Here is an 18,994-nt window from a genome sequence, read left to right on the forward strand (position 1 = left end):
CTTCAACCTGTGAACCTCCCCGGTGGCTCTCATTTAACACACCTGGGTTCCTTAGTGTGTCTTTGCACTCACGAGGTTCAGGAGTCGTCTCTAGCCTCCCAGGAGAGCTAGCCATAATGTGTATGGACGGGAAGTGCGTCAGGAAGGCTGACAAGGCCCTGGTGTAAACTCAGTTTATGGTAGCCCAGGAAACGGGGCATGGACGTAAAAATGGAATGAAGGGTCAAGGAAACAGGTGCCCGCCCAAGGGGACGGTCTGTCATCTCCTTGCACCGGGTCGTGGGGAGCACATGGGCAGCCCGTGGCACCCTCGTTACTTTGGTGCCCACCTTGCATATGCTAAGAAGCCGTAGGTTTCTAAAGCAGTTTCAAGGGCTTTAGGTTTCCCATGGGAAGCTCCTGCCCCACAGCAGAGTTACAGATGCCCTTAGAGCTGCTCTGCTGGATGTGTGCAGTCCGTGACGTCCAAGGGGTCTGATCCGCAGTGCATTGTTAATTATAACTTCAATCCTGGAAGGCTTGCAAAAATGTCTCTGTAAAATGGTCAGGGCTTAAGGGACTCCGTGTATAGGTCTGCTTTAAATCTTTAATTGGCGAACAGCCATACAAATCCACAAATAGTACATTTCCATGTGAAAAAATGTCCACAATAGAATCCTTCCTCTAAAAATGTTTGCCTTTCAAAATTTTCAATGCAGCGTGGAATTCAGGAATGCACAGCCATCCTGAAAGTAGTCATTTTGCAGAAACAGATGAGGAAGACATGTGGTAATTGTGCCTCCTAATAAAGTAAGTTCAGAAAAATCAACTTTGACTCGTGGCACATTTTGTGTTTAAAACACTGGGCATCAGGCATGCCCTACAATACAAGCGTGGTATCTTATTCACACCTAGTGAAAAAAACAATGTAATTTATTCACAGGAATGAATTTCAAAATATGTGAGAAAGCTTTGTAGGTGTTTGGGAGATACTTGTAATTCAAGAATATTGTTGTCAGCCATATATCTTTTATAGCAAGAAATGCTAATGAGGTGGCTGCATTAGTGTTATTTAATGCTTTGTTCTCCTATCCAAGATGCCACATAAGGATTGAGTGTGATTCAGCTCCACAGATTTCCTTCCTTACCCTTTTAAATTGTTGAGTGAAGTGGATGGTACACACAATGGTTAGGCAGAGTAATGCTTTTACTTTATTCACTGTGGAATATTAGAAAATAATTTACAAATAATATATATTCCACATTGTGTCAGATAGTAAGTGATATATCTGTTTTTCATATCCATTGTTATTTTCTTATTCTAGTTATTTTATAAGACTTTCCCATTTGTTTCTTGGGGTGGGCAGTGCAAATTGAGGCCTCTAAAATAGCCTCTTATTGTTATGTTTACATTAATAACCTCTGTAGTGGAGAACTCAGGCAACTTTGCTGGCATGTGAGAGATGTGTGATCACAACCAAAAACAACTAAGTTTTAAATGGATACCTCAGCTATCAGTTAAATTAACTATGTAAAAGGACAAACTCTTAACCGTGTCATACTCAAGTTTTGTCTCCTCTATTTGGATCATAAATGTGAGCAGATACATGTTGAAAGCTTTGTTGTATTTTGTGATGAAAATGTGCTTGATGTGTGAGCTGTCTTATTAATTGGTTGTTATAGACAGTAAACTGGATTTACAAAATATTTGTATAGTAATACAGCTCCCTCCTGAGCACTGGAAAATAACTACTGACGGTAGGTCCATAACATAGGATCAGTCATATGGTTAGCAAAGAATTGTTTGAAATACTTAAAAAATTTACGATGTTACAGATTGTAAATTTTACAATTTTGCAAACTTACAATCTGCAGCAATTTGGGGAGAAATGATATATGAAAATCTGCATGAAATTATCCAGGAAGTGTTCTTGAATAAATATTAATTTCCTTAGACTCTCTGTGGTCGTTTTTCTTAGTCAAATTGATTTAAAAGCCTCCCGGGCTAAATTTTAAAAATACCATTCTTAGTTTATCATTTATTTATTTTTATTCCTTTGAAAATGGAATAATTGTAGTTGGTTAATATAATGTATTCTAACCATGGTCCATCTAAACATATCCTTGAGTTAGAGTACATTTTATTAATTTATTAAAAATTATTTTTCAGAAAAGTTTTCCCATAAAAAAATTATAGGCTCTCCATGAGACCCTTTTTACAAGTTGTAGAAAACAGACACCTTTGCTCTTTAACTGCTTATTACATCTTCGAAACAATGTTTTCCATATTGAGCTATCTGTCACTGTAAGTTTTCACAGATGAAAATGAGGCAAATAATCTTTCGTTTTGAAATGATGCCCATTTGTTCATGCTAGGTGTCTTTTTAATACTGCTGAACCAACATTACCTTTATGGACGTAAATATGTGGGAGCAAAATAATTTTAAACAAAATTTTAATGAGTATTTTCCATTTAGTCTTGTAATAGTTATTTGTATTCAATTACACAGACAAAGACTAATGTTATAGTGTAAATAATTTGTAAGCTTCACTGAATTGGGTTCAGTATATATTTTTTTGTACAGAATTCTTATTGTGAGAAAATGAGGAAAATGAAGTATTCCTGTTTGAAAATCGTAGATGATAAAGGAGTGTAATATCCAACTTAAGTCTATTTGTGATATCTCAACCTATATACTACTCAAAAAGAGAAAATTAAAACTAAAACACTTGCAGAGAAAAATGCACTTTTTTCTGGAAAATTTATAATACAATAAATCTTCCTTAATTTATATTAGCTAAGGCATGTTAAGATAGCTTCCGTCTTACATTTACTAGCCTTCTTTTTTCATCCATGCCTTGATTGTACCAAGATCACACATTTCTTATCCAAAAGCAAAGGGATTGTTCATATAAGGAAATTATGAGTGTTGGTTGATCAGCTCAGTTTTGGAAATGTTAAAGTTGAGGTGCATATGAAGCACCTTAGGGCAGATGTCAAGTGGGGATAAGCAATATACCCTGGATATATGAGCCTCATGTTCAGGAGAGTGGTAGGAGCTGAGGACACCAGAGCGGGAATTAATATCACACAGATTGCGTTTAATCAAGGAGATTAGGAGAGATCACCTAGGGAATGACTGTAAACAAAAAAGGGAAGTCTAAAGACTGATTCCGGGTTCCTTCAATACTTTGAGCTCCTGCAGAATTGGGGCATCAGTAATGAAGCCCAAGAATGAGTGAACAAATAAGTAAAAGAAAACCAGTCGAAACACAGTAAAAAAGACCTTTTAGAAGGAGAGAGGACCAGCTCATCACGTGCTGCTGATAGGCCGAAGGAGGGGGACTTGGCATATGGATGCCCTTTGATATCCTTAGTAAGAGTGGTTTGGTGGAATGGTGGGTGCAAAGGACTGATTGGATAGGACAAGAAACAACTGGGAAAAAAGAACTGGGGTAGTAACCCGAAGCAAAAAGGAGTAGCTAGAGGTTTTTGTGGTTTTCTTAGTGATTACGGAAGAACCGGCATGTTGTATGCTGATAGGAACAATATAGAGGGAAACCTTGGAAATGTTGAAAAGAGGAGGAGAAAGTGCTGAACGATGTTCTTGAGAAGCAGTAGGCCCTAGTGGACAGGGGAGCAAGTTGACTTCAGGAAGGAATAGTAGTTCATGCATTTAAACAGGAGAGAAAGTCGAGTGCGTAAGCACTGATGGACAAAGGTGGGTGGAGATGTGATGCTCGGACATTGAATGTACCATGTGGGTTGCTTCTGTCTCTGTAGTGAGATAGAAAGATCATCAGTGACAAGTAGAGATGGGGCAGGAGGGCAGAGAAGAAGGACTAGAATTTTTTTTCCTGAGACTGGGCCAGTGAGTGGACTAGGGGAATATAATTGCCAAGCAGCATTGGGAGTGCCAATTAGATTAGTGTCATCGTAAACACGACTTTGAGATCTGTTGGCATGGTTGTGTTAGGGCAGCTGGAGAGTTGGATTTTTCTGGGTTGGCGTTTGGCTGAGCACCGTGACAGAGGGAGAAGCTGGCAGGGCACATACACAAGGATGGAGTTATGGTGAGTGGCCATGGAACTTAATCTGGGAACGAAGAAAGGGAATGTTGGGCACTCCAGTGTTGGACAGTGAAAGGTGCTCTGTTCCACGGGCGTCAGTTCCTGATAGACTCCTGAGCTGTAGTGCTTAGAGTGACCTACAATGTGAGGGCGTTAGTTGTCGCATGTTGGATACATGGGGAAATAGCATAGTGTAGTGGCCAAAAGCCCGGACTCAACCCCCACTGTTTAGAATCTAAGTGTGGTTCGACCATTGCTGCCTGGGAAACCATGATCAAATTCTTTCTGTGTCCCAGCTTGCTCCATTAATATTGTGGGCATAATATGAGTATCTACCTCACAGAGTTGTTTTGAGTGTTAAATGAATTTTTCTATAATAAGGTATTTAAAATGGTTCAGAACAGGATCTGACACGTGGTTCCTGTAGTACAACTTTGCTTTTATTAATGTTATGTAGATATTGTAGATTCGCAGGAATGTCAAAATCTAGGATGCGGCTATGTGAGTGGTTAATTTGCAGGAAATGTCAAGATCATTGGTGGTGGAACAGAAAGACCAGCTTTATTGGAAGGATTACGTGTGTGGGCTTTGAAAGCATCAAGGACTAAAACGTATTTGTAGAATATTATTTAAAAAGAACATTTCCATAAAAAATGCGTGATAGGATTATTATATAGTTTTTGTATATTATTGTTGGACACAAATTTTATAAACTTGGTCATAGTATTTGTTAATAAGAAAAAATATTTTTAAATGTTAAGTTCAAAATTATTAGCTTTAAGTTAACAGAGAATTGTTTTTTGATAAATTTTAAATTTTACTTGAATTGTTATTGAGTTTTCTTTGTATATTTGTAGAGCATATTTCTCAACAGCAACAAAAGACTTTTCAAGAACCTGAAATTGTTGAGGGCCAGAGAACAAAAGCATTTAATGCATTATGTGAGGAATTCTTACAGGTCAGGTCAGTGGTATTTGGTTACACAACATATTCTCATAAGACTTTACATGTATATTGAAAATTTAAAAAACTGTTTTCCTTTCCAAAATAGTGTTAAAAATACTTTGATTATAAAATTCTTAAGCATTTTCCATGTTAATATCATTGTTTTAATGTAAGAACTAAATGTATTTTTACTTTTAGAATTCATTAATTGTTTTTGGTGTAATCCAAAACAGGAAACGGTAACTTGGCAATTTCACCCAGAAATATACATATCATGTTGGCTATTCACACTTTATTTACATGACTAAACACCATGACTCTTTTGCTCGACAGTTTTTACTGGTGTAGCAATAGATGAAAGCAAGAAGTTTCTACATCATTTCTGGATGTGGTTTAATAGTCTTTCTAGTGCCAATGTTTCTCAAAGAGAAGGCACCCAATTGTAACAAATGGGTATTTTTTATTTCAAATTTATTTCCTGATTATTTCATGACATATTTGCTTTCACTACTATTGAAGTGACTACAAATTGATTTCTCTGCCAAGTTACTATCATAAGACAGGGCCCAGATGCGTTCAGAATGAAAAAGCCAGGAAAGAATTAACATTTTGTGACTGAGAATTGTCTCCTGTCACATTTGTACTTTTGCAAGTTGTCCTCAGTGATACTGACCTCTTAATCATGCAGGTATATATCTATTTAGGTTTCTATGGAATGGTGTACATTCCTATTCATTTTATAAATTTGGAGTGTTTTTAAAACAATCTTGTTCAAATTCTTGTTAAAAATTCACTCTTCTAAACTGAGGGGATTGTTTCAGGAAAAGAAGTTTCAGGATAGTCATTCTTTACATTGCTTACTATGATACATATACTACATGTTTGTATACATATATGTAATACGCACACTCAGTTGTTATTCAAGTGTTTCTAAGTAGAGGATGTGTTGTTTAATGGTCTCTGAGAACCATGTACCAATTGTTATGCATGTTTGGGAAATAAGATCTTCTCAATGTTAGTGCTAAATGTCACCACTTAGGGTGGAAACTTCATGATGATTTAGTCTTCTGCATTTCCTTTTCCTTCCCATCCAGCTATCTATCACTAGGCCCTGCCATTTTTACCTCTTCAAGGTTATTTTAAGTTTTTTGTTTAGATTCTCACTGCTGCTGCCCTAGTTCAGGACCTCATCCTTCCTCACTTATGCTATTAAAATTTCATCTGAGTTCTCTCTTCTTCTTTACATCCTTCATAGGTCTGCAATCTTATCTTCCTAAGACATCGCCCTTCCCTCTTCCCAACCTGTCATGAGCTTTACATTCTAAATTCATGGATATTCAGAGACACCTCTGCCTTGACATGACCTCCTTTTAAAACTTCATTTGCTTTTGTCCTTGGGATGGTTTGCTGAGAATGATGGTTTCCAGCTTCAAAAAACCAAACACCGCATGTTCTCACTCATAGGTGGGAATTGAACAATGAGAACACATGGACACAGGAAGGGGAACATCACACACCGGGGCCTGTTGTGGGGTGGGGGAGGGGGGAGGGATAGCATTAGGAGATACATCTAATGTTAAATGAAGAGTTAACGGGTGCAGCACACCAACATGGCACATGTATACATATGTAACAAACCTGCACGTTGTGCACATGTACCCTAAAAACTTAAGGTATAAAAAAAAAACCTTCATTTGCTACATTATTTCCTTCCTGTCGTCCCTCCAGGTTGATAGCCTTCTGTGAAATAATTCACCATTATTTCCAGGCTTTATTTATGCCCTTCCACCATAAAAATTTTATCTCCTTTTGCTAACCTATCGAAATCTAATTCTTTTGCCAACTAAGTAGGCATTGATCTCCATTGTCCACTGTACAGTGCCAGCAAGTTGCCCTCCCATGTCTATTGTAACATTTTTGTATGACTTCAGTTTACATGTTTCCTCAAGTCACTGAAATGTGGAAAAGATCATGTGTTCACATTTAATGCCACCATAGCACATGACATCCTAACTTTTCTGTAGTAGGCATGATTTCACTGTTTGTTGAATGAAGAATGAAGATTTAAAATTCAAATTGTATTTTTCGTAACTCAAGATCATACCACAGAGCATTTTATTCCCTCTATCTATGGAAACCATGTTACATGGAATATCAGGGATAATAAATGGCTGAATACCTGGTGTTTGGGAAGCTTATGAATGAAATTAGGGCATGGATTTATATGGAACTTCCATTCTTTTTGCTATATCTTCACTTGAACATTTCAATATCCCATTGTTTGGAGCAAATTGTGATATTTTTGTGCCTCCTACTGTAATCATAATTGACTAAATTCACACATTTCTATGTTTCTTAAGTGAGTATTTTGGTCTTCAGGTAGCACTTAGAGTACTTTTTAAATCTGGAATAGATAATGACCATCACTGGAATTTTAAAGTGTTTTGCTTTTGAAATGTAGTTGTACACAGTTATAAGGTGATGAAGAGTGGTTGGTTATAACTGAACTTGGTTTTTTGTTTTAGCATGTGGAGGACCTGGAGGAGAATCATACAGTTCGTCTTACTGGTGAACAAAGTGAACTTAGAAAAGAAATGGGGCCGGGCGTGGTGGCTCACGCCTGTAATCTCAGTGGGCGGATCACCTGAGGTCAGGAGTTTGAGACCAGCCTGGCCAACATGGCGAAACCCCGTCTCTACTAAAAATACAAAAAAAATTAGCTGGACGTGGTGGCAGGCACATGTAATCCCAGCTACTAGGGAGGCTGAGGCAGGAGAATTGCTTGAACCTGTGAGGCAGATGTTGCAGTGAGCCGAGATTGCGCCATTGCACTCCAGCCTGGGCGACAAGAGTGAAACCCATTTTTTGCTTGTATAAGTTCAAAATCATAATTCCTTTCCAAAGCTGAACATGCCTGAAATGGGTCTGCCAATCATCACAATAAAACAGGAAGCCCCAGTGCAAGAGCTAGTCAAGATGGGTTCCCAAGCAAATAGTAGTTGAAGCCCCAAAGGCCATAAAATGATGAAAGAAACACGGTTTAAGAGCCATGGATAATTTTTTTGAATGCCAAAAGAGTTACCATAGACTGATTTGACATAGAGATTTTAATGGAAATGTCATGGCATCAAAATAAGGTACCAGTAAGCAAATCAGTTCTTGAATGTAATTTTGAAACACACTGTGCAAAATTGCTCAGTGCAATGATGTACACTGATCCAAAAAGTGACCACTGACAAGACACGGTTTATTTCGGTTTTTAGTCTATTATGGAAAAAACTAATTTCTCTTTGGAAAGAGCTATACAACCATGTCCAACATGATTTCCTAAAAAGACAGCAAGATGTTTTCCTTCTGACCAGCTTCCCACCCATAAATGCAAATATTATTGTTCAGGGTTGATGGAGCATTTGCAAATCAAGAGGATTTGATTGACACCCAGCATGCTCATTCTTTTATGGTAGATCCATATAAGAACAACAAAGGATATAGAAGATACTAGAATACATTGTTGGAGTTCAGGATGTGGGACAATGCCTTGTGTCTGTTGTACAGTGTCCCAGATTTTTCAGGATTTCATAGGAGGCAGCTACAACGTATACATGCAAAGCCTCGAAATCCCTTCCTTAGCTAATGAAGTGGAGCCCTGACGTCACCTAGGAAAGGGATGCAACAGAACTCATTTATAGTTTCTCAAATGATGCTCCCATTTCTTCAAAGCCACCATTAATTTTAACACCTTTAAAGCTATAATAACAATCTATTTAACAAGTGGAAAATGCTTATAGAATCAGTGCTTTCCATCGCAAACCCTTATTATATGGAAATTCACATTTCCATAATCACATAAAGGTAAAAAATGTTATTCATTATGAAGCTAAAAGGTATGAATTTCTCTGTCATAATATTTACTGAAAACTGGAAACTGAATTGTGAAAATTTTGTACGTTATTCTTCTTAAAATGATAGTTTCCTTTCTCTGTTTGCCTGTGAAGCATGCTTCAATAATAACACCTTACCTTCCAAAACAAATGATGGTACATAAAACACACACACACAGACACACACACACACACACACACACACATATACATATATATGCATAGTAGAAAAGACCTATGTGTTTCTAATGTATGGAAATGGGAAATGTACATCCAGTCTTCTCAGTGCAAAAAGAAAGCAGTTTTTAAGTAGATAGTTTTGGCTTTACTTTGAATAGATTTGTATCAACTTTGAATTTTTTTCTTAATTATATTAGATTGTAGGGAGGGGACTCTGTAAGGAAGGATGATGCAAAGGATTCTTCCACCAGTTTATATAAACCAAAAGATTTTGTGACAGTGAAACGTAAGTAGTGTATTAGAGTTCTCTAGAGGAACAGAACTACTAAGATAAATGTGTGTGTGTGTGTGTGTCTATACATTTCATATATCTATACATTTCATAAACATATGTATACATATGAATGTATAGATATTTCATATATATATATATACGAAAGGGAGTTTATTAAGGATAATTGACTCACAGGATGACAACATAAAGTCCCACGATAAGCTGTCTGCAAGCTGAGGAGCAAGGAAGCCAGTAGTGGATCAGTCCAAGTCCCAAAACCTCAAAACCTCAAAAGTAGGGAGGCCAACAGTGCAGCCTTCAGTCTGTGGTGGAAGGCCCGAGAGCCCCTGGAAAACCACTAGCGTAAGTCCAAGAGTCCAAAAGCCAAAGCAGTTGGAGTCTGATGTTGGAGAGCAGGAGCATCCAGCATGGGGAAAGATGAAGGCCAGAAGACCCAGCAAGTCTGCTCATTCCACCTTCTTCTGCCTGCTTTTGTCTAGCTGTGTTGGCAGGCAAGGGGATGGTGGCCATCTAGATTAAGGGTTGGTCTGCCTCTCCCAGTCCACTGGCTGAAATGTTAATCTCCTCTAGCAACACCCTCGCAGACACATCTAGAAACCATACTTTGCATCCTTCAATCCAATCAAGTAGACACTTAATATTATCCATCACAAGTAGGTAGAATCCAGTTCTTGGTACTTGATTTAAGCACCATCAAGATCCCATAAAGGCGGAAACCTCACAAGAAGCCAAGTCATCCTGTTAAGGGGAAATTTGTCTCCAGTGCTCAATCCTGACCTAATCCTCATCCTCCATGTCTGGTTAACTGAGGACTTGTCCATCTGACCCCAACCCCGCAACACCCACCTCCCTCCCTCCCTCCCTCCCTCCCCACACACCATGTCTTCCCTCCTTCCTCCCTCCCCACCACCCGAGAAGGAGCAGACCCACACATCATTTTAAAACAAGTTCATTTTATTTTCATCACCATGGGGCGTACCCTGTGGGATCTAAAATGTACTCTAGACCCCATTGACTGTTTATCTGGGGCCAGATCTCTGGAGACTTCTCAAATAGATCTGAGGTCTCTGGCCTTGCTCTGAAATTAATGGCTGCCCAGGGAGACGCTTCAGGTGGTGGAGGTCTCCTCGCTCTTTTGGTCTTGCTGTGGCTCATTTTGATTGAGTTTCTCATTCAGTTGGTCACAGTGTCTGGATTACATTGGCCCTCTCTCGTGCTCAGCTTTTCTTGAAGTGGTGATCATTTTGGAGAAGCTTTTTCCCTGGAACTCCCTCGAAGGCTTCCTTTTCCCTTTCAGATTGTCTTGGGACCCAGAAGGACAGCAGAGAGATCACAGAAAGGCACTGGTTTTGGGGAAGGGGATAGAGGACGAGTGGGACCAGGGGTTTCATGTGAAGGTTACATGCTGGAGTGGGGGTTGTGCCAGGCAAGTACAGGGTAGGAGTCTTGGGAGGGAGGAGTCAAGGGGAAGACAAGGAGGAGCTTGGGTGTGTCGCTCACCTTGATAAGGCTTCTGGGCCTGGGTTAAGAGGGGGCCTTTCTCTTCCTTGACTCTTTGGTGTTGGTGTGTGGGGGTTCTACAACTGGTCTGATTGCTTAGTTTCCTGGTTATCTTCACCACCTCAGGGTCTGTCAGTGGTCTACTCCAGGCCTCCTGGCTTCCCTATATATACCCTTCCAGGACAGGGAGGGGCCACACCCCTGAGCTTTGATTGGTCAGCAAACCACTACCCAGCCAATAGTGGCTCTGCTGGGGTGTGAGGGCCTTAGATAGCAGAAACCATCATCAGAGAATTGTCATGGTGGGAGGAGAGAAGGAGAGTGGGGAAGGTGATCTGACGAGGAAGCCAGTATGCTCTGGTTGAAGAATGGGGGACATTTGTTTGGCATGCCTAAAGAGCCTTCCCAAACTGATTAGTGCTGCTCCTTTCCTCCAATGTTCAGCTTTGGTGGGGGGAGGGTCACATAGCAGAAGAGAGTGTATTTCCTCCAAGCCTTTCCCCAGAGTCACCCTATTTCAGTGCTTCCTTCTGTTTTCTCCCACCATCCACCATTATCCAGTTTTCCCACACCTTACCAGAGAGCTCTGCAAGGTAATCTGGCTGTAATTAAGTTTATATGGAGGTGTGAATCATCCTACTTCCCCCCTAAAAATTTCTCTTATGCATCTTGAAGCCCACTCAGTTGGCTACCACCCGGGAATTTTTCCACCCTACTTCCTGTTCCCAGTGTCCACAGAAGTCTCCTGGTGTTGCGGGAAGTCAGGGACTCTGAATGGAGGGACTGGCTGAAGCCATGGCAGAAGAACGTGGATTGTGAAGATTTCATGGACATTTATTAGTTCCCCAAATTAATACTTTCATAATTTCTTATGCCTGTCTTTACTGCAATCTCTGAACATAAATTGTGAAGATTTCATGGACACTTATCACTTCCCCAATCAATACCCTTGTGATTTCCTATGCCTGTCTTTACTTTAATCTCTTAATCCCGTCATCTTCGTAAGCTGAGGAAGATGTATGTCACCTCAGGACCCTGTGATGATTGCATTAACTGCACTACTTGTTTGTAGAGCATGTGTGTTTGAACAATATGAAACCTGGGCACCTTGAAGAAAGAACAGGATAACAGCAATGTTCAGGGAACAAGAGAGATAACCTTTAACTCTGACCGCTGGTGAGCTGGGTGGAACAGAGTCATATTTCTCTTCTTTCAAAAGCAAATGGGAGAAATATCGCTGAATTCTTTTTCTCAGCAAGGAACATCCCTGAGAAAGAGAGTGCATCCCTGAGGGTAGGCCTCTGAAATGGCCACTTCGGGGAGCGGCCGTCTTTTATGGTGGAAGCTGTAGGGATGAAATAAGCCCCGGTCTCCCGTAGCACTCCCAGGCTTATTAGGATGAGGAAATTCCCGCCTAATAAATTTTGGTCAGACCAGTTGTCTGCTCTCAAACCCTGTCTCCTGATAAGATGTTATCAATGACAATGCATGCCCAAAACTTCATTAGCAATTTTAATTTTGCCCCGGTCCTGTGGTCCTGTGGTCCTGTGATCTTGCCCTGCCTCCGTTTGCCTTGTGATATTCTATTACCTTGTGAAGCATGTGATCTCTGTGACCCACACCCTATTCGTACACTCCCTCCCCTTTTGAAAATCACTAATAAAAACTTGCTGGTTTTGCAGCTTGTGGGGCATCATGGAACCTGCTGACATGTGATGCCTTCCCCGGACACCCAACTTTAAAATTTCTCTCTTTGGACTCTGTCCCTTTATTTCTCAGACCAGCCGACACTTAGGGAAAATAGAAAATAGAAAATTTTCACCCAATATCTGGCTGAATTTCCCCTGATATCCTGGGGTTTCAGTTTTCCCCAGTCTGAAATCACTGCTTTCAGGCTGTCAAATTTCAGTGAATACATTTGCTTCACTGGATATCACATGAGTATTGCATCAACTGTGAGGTCATGACCCTCTCAGTGTAGTATCCATACTCAGTAGGTGTAGTACCGGGGCTTAGATTTTAGCAGTGTAGGGTGAATGAGGCAGATTTTCTCATGCCAGAAATCATGCAGGATGTTTGCATGTAGGAAACTACAACCTAACACTGATGAGGTTGTGGAGCAGGGTGGGATTGTGTAGGATAGTTCATCACTGTGCCTGAGATTCTCTCCAGTGTAACAAAGATTTTTCAAAAGACCTTACAATTGGAAAGGAACAAATACAAAAAAACTCTTCATTTACATAATATGAGATTATATGCAGACAATCCTACCAACGTAAAAATGCTTCTAGAATGAATACAACTTTAGCAATGTTGTTGGATTTAAGACCATTATACTTGTATTTTAATAATAGCAATAAACAATTGGCAATTGAGACGAACACAGTACAATTTAAATTAACATTAGAAAATATAAATTGAAAGGGATAAATATGACAGGAGATGTAGAAGATCTGTCCATTGAAAACTATAAAGCATTACAAAGACAAATTCAATGAGGATATATGTAAATAGAGATACAAACTTTATTCATGAGTCAGAAGACTGAATATTAAGATGACATTTATTTTTCCTCAACTTTTTTGATAGATTCAATGCAATCAAAATCCAAATTCCAGATTTTTTAAAATAGAAATTGGGAGGCTAGCACTAACATTGATATAGAAATATAAAGGTCCTAGAATAGCCAAAGAAAACATTAAAAAATAGAACAAATGTGGTGAGGTTACCCTACTTCATTTCAAGGCTTATAAACTAATGGTGATCAGTATAGTCGGAATTATCATTATTATAGGAATATATCAATGGAAGGGAATAAAGCCCAATAGTATATACACATGTATATGCATATATAGACAACTGTTAATAAAGATGCAAATGAAGGTGAGAGCAGAGAAATGACAGTGTATTCAACAATTGGGTCTGGAACAGTTGGATATCTCATATGGTTTGGCTCTGTGTCCCCACCCAAATCTCACCTGGAATTATAATTCCCATAATCTCCGTGTGTCAAGGGCAGGACAAGCTGAAGGTAATTGGATCATGAGGGCAGTTTCCCCAGGGCTGTTCTCATGATAGTGAGTGAGATTCACGAGATCTGATGGTTTTATAAGCATCTGGCCTTTCCTTTGCTTGCACTCACTCCATCCTGCCACCCTGTGAAGCTGCTGGCTTCTCCTTTGACTTCCTCCATGATTGTAAGTTTCCTGAGGCCTCCCCAGTAATGTGGGAACTATCAGTCAATTAAACCTCTTTCCTTTATAAATTACCCACTCTTGGGTATTTCTTCATACCCAAGTGTGAGAATGGACTAATACACTAAATTGGTACTGAGGTAGTGTGGGGCATTGTTATAAGGTAACTGAGAATGTGGAAACGCCTTTGGAACTGGGTAATGGGCAGATATTATAACACTTTGGAGGGCTCAGAGGAAGACAGGAAAATATGGAAAAGTTTGAATCTTCTTAGAGATTGTTGAATGGCTTTGACCAAAATGTTGATAGTGATATGGACAATGAAGTCCAGGCTGAGGTGGTCTCAGATGGAAATGAGGAACCTGTTGTGAATTGAAATAAAGGTGACTCTTGCTATGCTTTAGCAAAGAGACTGGCAACATTTTGCCCCTGCCCTAGAGATCTGTGGAACTTTGAACTTCAGAGAGATGATTTAGGGTTTTGGTGGAAGAAATTTCTAAGCAGCAGAGCATTCAAGAGGCCTGGATAACTATGAAAGCATTCAGTTTTATGCATTCACAGAGACGGTTTGAAATTGGAACTTTTGTTTAAAAGGAAAGTGGAGCTTAAACGTTTAGGAAATTTGCAGCCCATTGATGCAACAGAATAGAAAAATCTCGTTTTCTGAGAAGAAATTTAAGCTGGCTGCAGAAATTTGTATAAGTAACTAGGAGCCAAATGTTAATCACCAAGACAATGGGGAAAATGTCTCAAGGGTATGTCAAGTCCTCCTGTCACAGGCCCAGAGGCCTAGGAGCAAAAAGTGGTTTCTTGGGCCAGGCTGAGGGTCTTGCTGCTTTGTGCAATCTTGGTACTTGGTGCCCTGTGTCCCAGCCATGACTAAAAGGGGCCAATGTACAGCTGAGGCCATTGTTTCATAGGGTGCAAGCCTCAAGTCTTGGTGGCTTACATGTGGTGCTGGTCTTGCCAGTGCACAGAAGTTAAGAATTGAGTTTTGGGAACTTCTGCCTAGATTTCAGAGGATGTTTGGAAATGTCTGGATATCCAAGCAGATGTTTGCTGCAGGGGTGGAGCCCTTAGGGAGAACCTCTGCTAGGGCAGTACAGAAGGAAAACAGAGTCCCCACTGGAGCATTGCCCAATGGAGCTGTGAGAAGAGGGCCACTGTCCTCCAGATCCCAGAATGGTAGATCCACTGACAGCTTTTGCTGTGTGCCTGGAAAAGCTGCAGACACTCAATGCTAGCACGTGAAGGCAACTGGGAGGGGGACTGTACCCTGCAAAGCAAAAGCAGTGGAGCTGCTGAGGCCATGAGAGCCCACCTCTTGTATCAGCGTGACCTGGATGTGAGACATGGAGTCAAAGGAGATCATTTTGGAATTTTAATGTTTAATGACTGCCCTATTGTATTTCAGACTTGCATGGGGCCTGTAGCCCCTTCGTTTTGGCCCAATTCTCCCATTTGGGATGGGTGTATTTATGTAATGTCAGTACCCCCATTGTATCTAGGAAGTAACTAATTTGCTTTTGATTTTACTGGCTCATAGGCAGAAGGGACTTGCCTTGTCTTAGATGAGACTTTGGATTTGGACTTTTGGGTTAATTTGAGAATGAGTTAAGACTTTGTGGGGCTGTTGGAAAGGCAAGATTGTGTTTTGAAATGTGACAACATGAGATTTGGAAGTGAACAATGGCAGAATGATACAGTTTGGCTGTGTGTCCCCACCCAAATCTCACCTTGAATTGTAATCCCCATAATCCACACAGGTCAAGGGCAGGACCAGGTGGAGGTAATTGGATCACAGGGACAGTTTGCTCCATGTTGTTCTCACGATAATGGGTGAGTGTCACAAGATCTGATGGTTTTATATGCATGTGGCATTTCCCCTGCTTGCACTCTCTCCATCCTGCTGCCCTGTGAAGAAGGTGCCTGCTTCTCTTTTGCCTTCTGCCATGATTGTAAGTTTCCTGAGGCCTCCCCAGCAATGTGGAACTGTGAGTATATTACTCCTGTTTTCTTTTAAATTACCCAGTCTTGGATATTTCTTCATAGCAATGTGAGAACAGACTAATACAATATCTATATGCAAACCTGAATTTCAATGCATACCCTATCTATTTATCTATCTATCTAAAAAGGGAGAGACAGAAAACAGAAAGATATATACGGAATTATCTCATGGGATTATGAAGTCTGGTACATTAAAAATCTGTAAAGTGGACCAGCAGGCTAGAAATTCATACAGCATTTTTATATTACAGTCTTGTGTTAGAATACCTTCTCCAGGAATACTTGTTTTTTTCTCTTGAGACATTCAACTAGTTGGATGAGGCCCACCAACATTATGGAGGGTAAACTGCTTTACTTAAATTCAACCAACTGCAAATGTTGATCGTATCTACAAAATACCTTCACAGAAACATCTAGACTAGTGTTTGACCACACAACTGAGTACTATAGCCTAGACAAGTTGACACATAAAGCTAACCACCAAACATATCTTGCACCATATAAAAATGTAACTCAATGAGAACACATGGACACAGGGAGGGGAACATCACACACTGGAGCCTGTTGCGGGGTGGGGAGATAGAGGAGGGGGAACATTAGGAAAAATACCTAATGTATGCAGAGCTTAAAACCTAGATGACGGGTTGATAGGCGGAGCAAATCACCATGGCACATGTATATCTACGTAACAAATCTGCAAGTTCAACACATGTATCCCAGAACTTAAAGTAAAATTAAAAACAAAGATATACACAATAAAAAATGTAACTCAAAATGAACCATAGACTTAAACGTCAGCATCATTTTATTTCTAGGAGAAAACAGAAGAAATATTCTGTTATCTGGGGCTATGTCTTAGTCAGCTTTGGCTGCCATAACAAAATGCCATGGAGTCAGTAGATGAAACAACAGAAATTTATTTTTTTAACAGTTGTGGAGGCTAGAAATCCCAGGTCAAGGACTGGTATTGTCATTTACTGGTGATGGGCTTATTCCTGGCTTGTAGATGCCCTTTTTTCATTATGTCCTTTATTGGCTTTTCCTCTGTGCATGTGCATGGAGAGGGGGTGGGGAGTGCTCATGTAGGCACAAGAATGATTTCTTGTGTCCCTTCTTATAAGCTCACTAATTGTATGAGATCAAGGTGCCACCCTTATGATCTCCTTTAACATTAATTAAATCCTTAGAGGCCTCATCTCCAAATATGGACACCCTTGGAAACAGGGCTTCAAAATATGAATGTGGTGGAGGACATAAGCATTAACAAAGAATAGACACATAGATTAATAAATCAGAATAGAGCTAGGAAATAGACCTACAGATATATAGTCAGGTGATTTACAACAAAGGCAATAATGGTGAAGGTATATTTTTTCTAACAAATGGAGCTTGAATAATTGGACATCTATACAAAAACAATAATAATTGGACATCTACCTACATATATCCTTGGAAGATACGTAAAGTGTATTTCTTTTTCATTTTTTAAATTTTTTGAGACAGAGTGTCACTCTGTCGTGAGGCCCATGCTAGAGTTCAATGGCACGATCTCGCCTCACTGCAAACTCTGCCTCCAGGTGCAAGCGATTCTCATGCCTCAGCCTCCTGAGCACTACCACACCCAGCTAATTTTTGTATTGTGTGTAGAGACGGGGTTTCACCATGTTGGCCAGGCTGGTCTTGAACCCCTGACCTCAAGTGATCTGCCTGCCTCGGCCTCTCAAACTGTTGGGATTACAGGCGTGAACCACCGTGCCCGGGAGTAAAACATATTACTTTGAGGACAAAAGGTTTGCCAAGTGTAGCTCTGGATGGAGAGAAGCCCCCGTGGGAAGGTGTGCGTCTTCTCCCAGAGGTCACTACAATCGCGGGAGCTGCCACTCTGCAGGGAGCACCTGGCCTGGGACCCGCAGCCATTCTCTGCAATGGGTGCAGCTGGGCAAATGCTCAGAGGTGGCAGAAACAGCATCTCCCGCCCATAACTTCAACAAAGTGCCAGGAGCCAGGAGGAGGACCTTCCTGAGTGGGGACAGAGGGTCCACTCTCTCGACGTAGATGGGCCACAGAATCCAGCTCAGCCCCTCCTGTCAGCCCTGGAAGACCCTGGCAATGTTACCACGACCACACCCCTCCTCCCACTGCCACCTCATGGGACTGGGGGCCAGAGACTTGGTGGGAGAGAAGCAGACACAATCGGCAGAGAATGGGTGTCCAGATTCTGCCAAGCATGAGAGTCAGGACCCTGAGGGGTGACTGAGGGTCCCCCAACCCCACGCCCAACCCCACCACCACCAACACGACGACTTAAGCCCCGGGGCACCACTGGCATCCCTCCCCCTACCACCCCCAATCCCTCCCTTTACGCCACCCATCCAAACATCTTCACACTCACCCTCACCCCAATCCAGGCAGAATCCGGTTCCACCCGTGCTCTCAACCCAGGGAAGCCCAGGTGCCCAGATGTGACGCCACTGACTTGAGCATTAGTGGTTAGAGAGAAGCGAGGTTTTCGGTCTGAGGGGCGGCTTGAGATCGGTGGAGGGAAGCGGGCCCAGGCTCTGTAAGGAGGCAAGGTGACACGCTGAGGGAGGACTGAGGACCCACTTACCCCAGAGAGAGGGCCCCAAATAATCCAGAGCTGCCCCTCATGCCAGTCCTGGACCATCTGGTGGTGGACTTCTCAGGCTGGGCCACCCCCAGCCCCCTTGCTGCTTAAGCCACTGGGGACTCTGAAGTCAGAGCTCGTGTGATCAGGGAAGGGCTGCTTAGGAGAGGGCAGCGTCCAGGCTCTGCCAGACGTCATGCTCAGGATTCTCCAGGAGGGCTGAGGGTCCCCAAGCCCCCACTCCCGTGACCCAACCCCACTCCCGTGACCCAACCCCCACTTCATTGTCATTCCAACACCCATCCCACATCCCTCACCCCATCCCTCAACCCTG

Source organism: Symphalangus syndactylus, chromosome X (genome assembly GCF_028878055.3).
Source record: "Symphalangus syndactylus isolate Jambi chromosome X, NHGRI_mSymSyn1-v2.1_pri, whole genome shotgun sequence".
NCBI lineage: Eukaryota > Metazoa > Chordata > Mammalia > Primates > Hylobatidae > Symphalangus > Symphalangus syndactylus.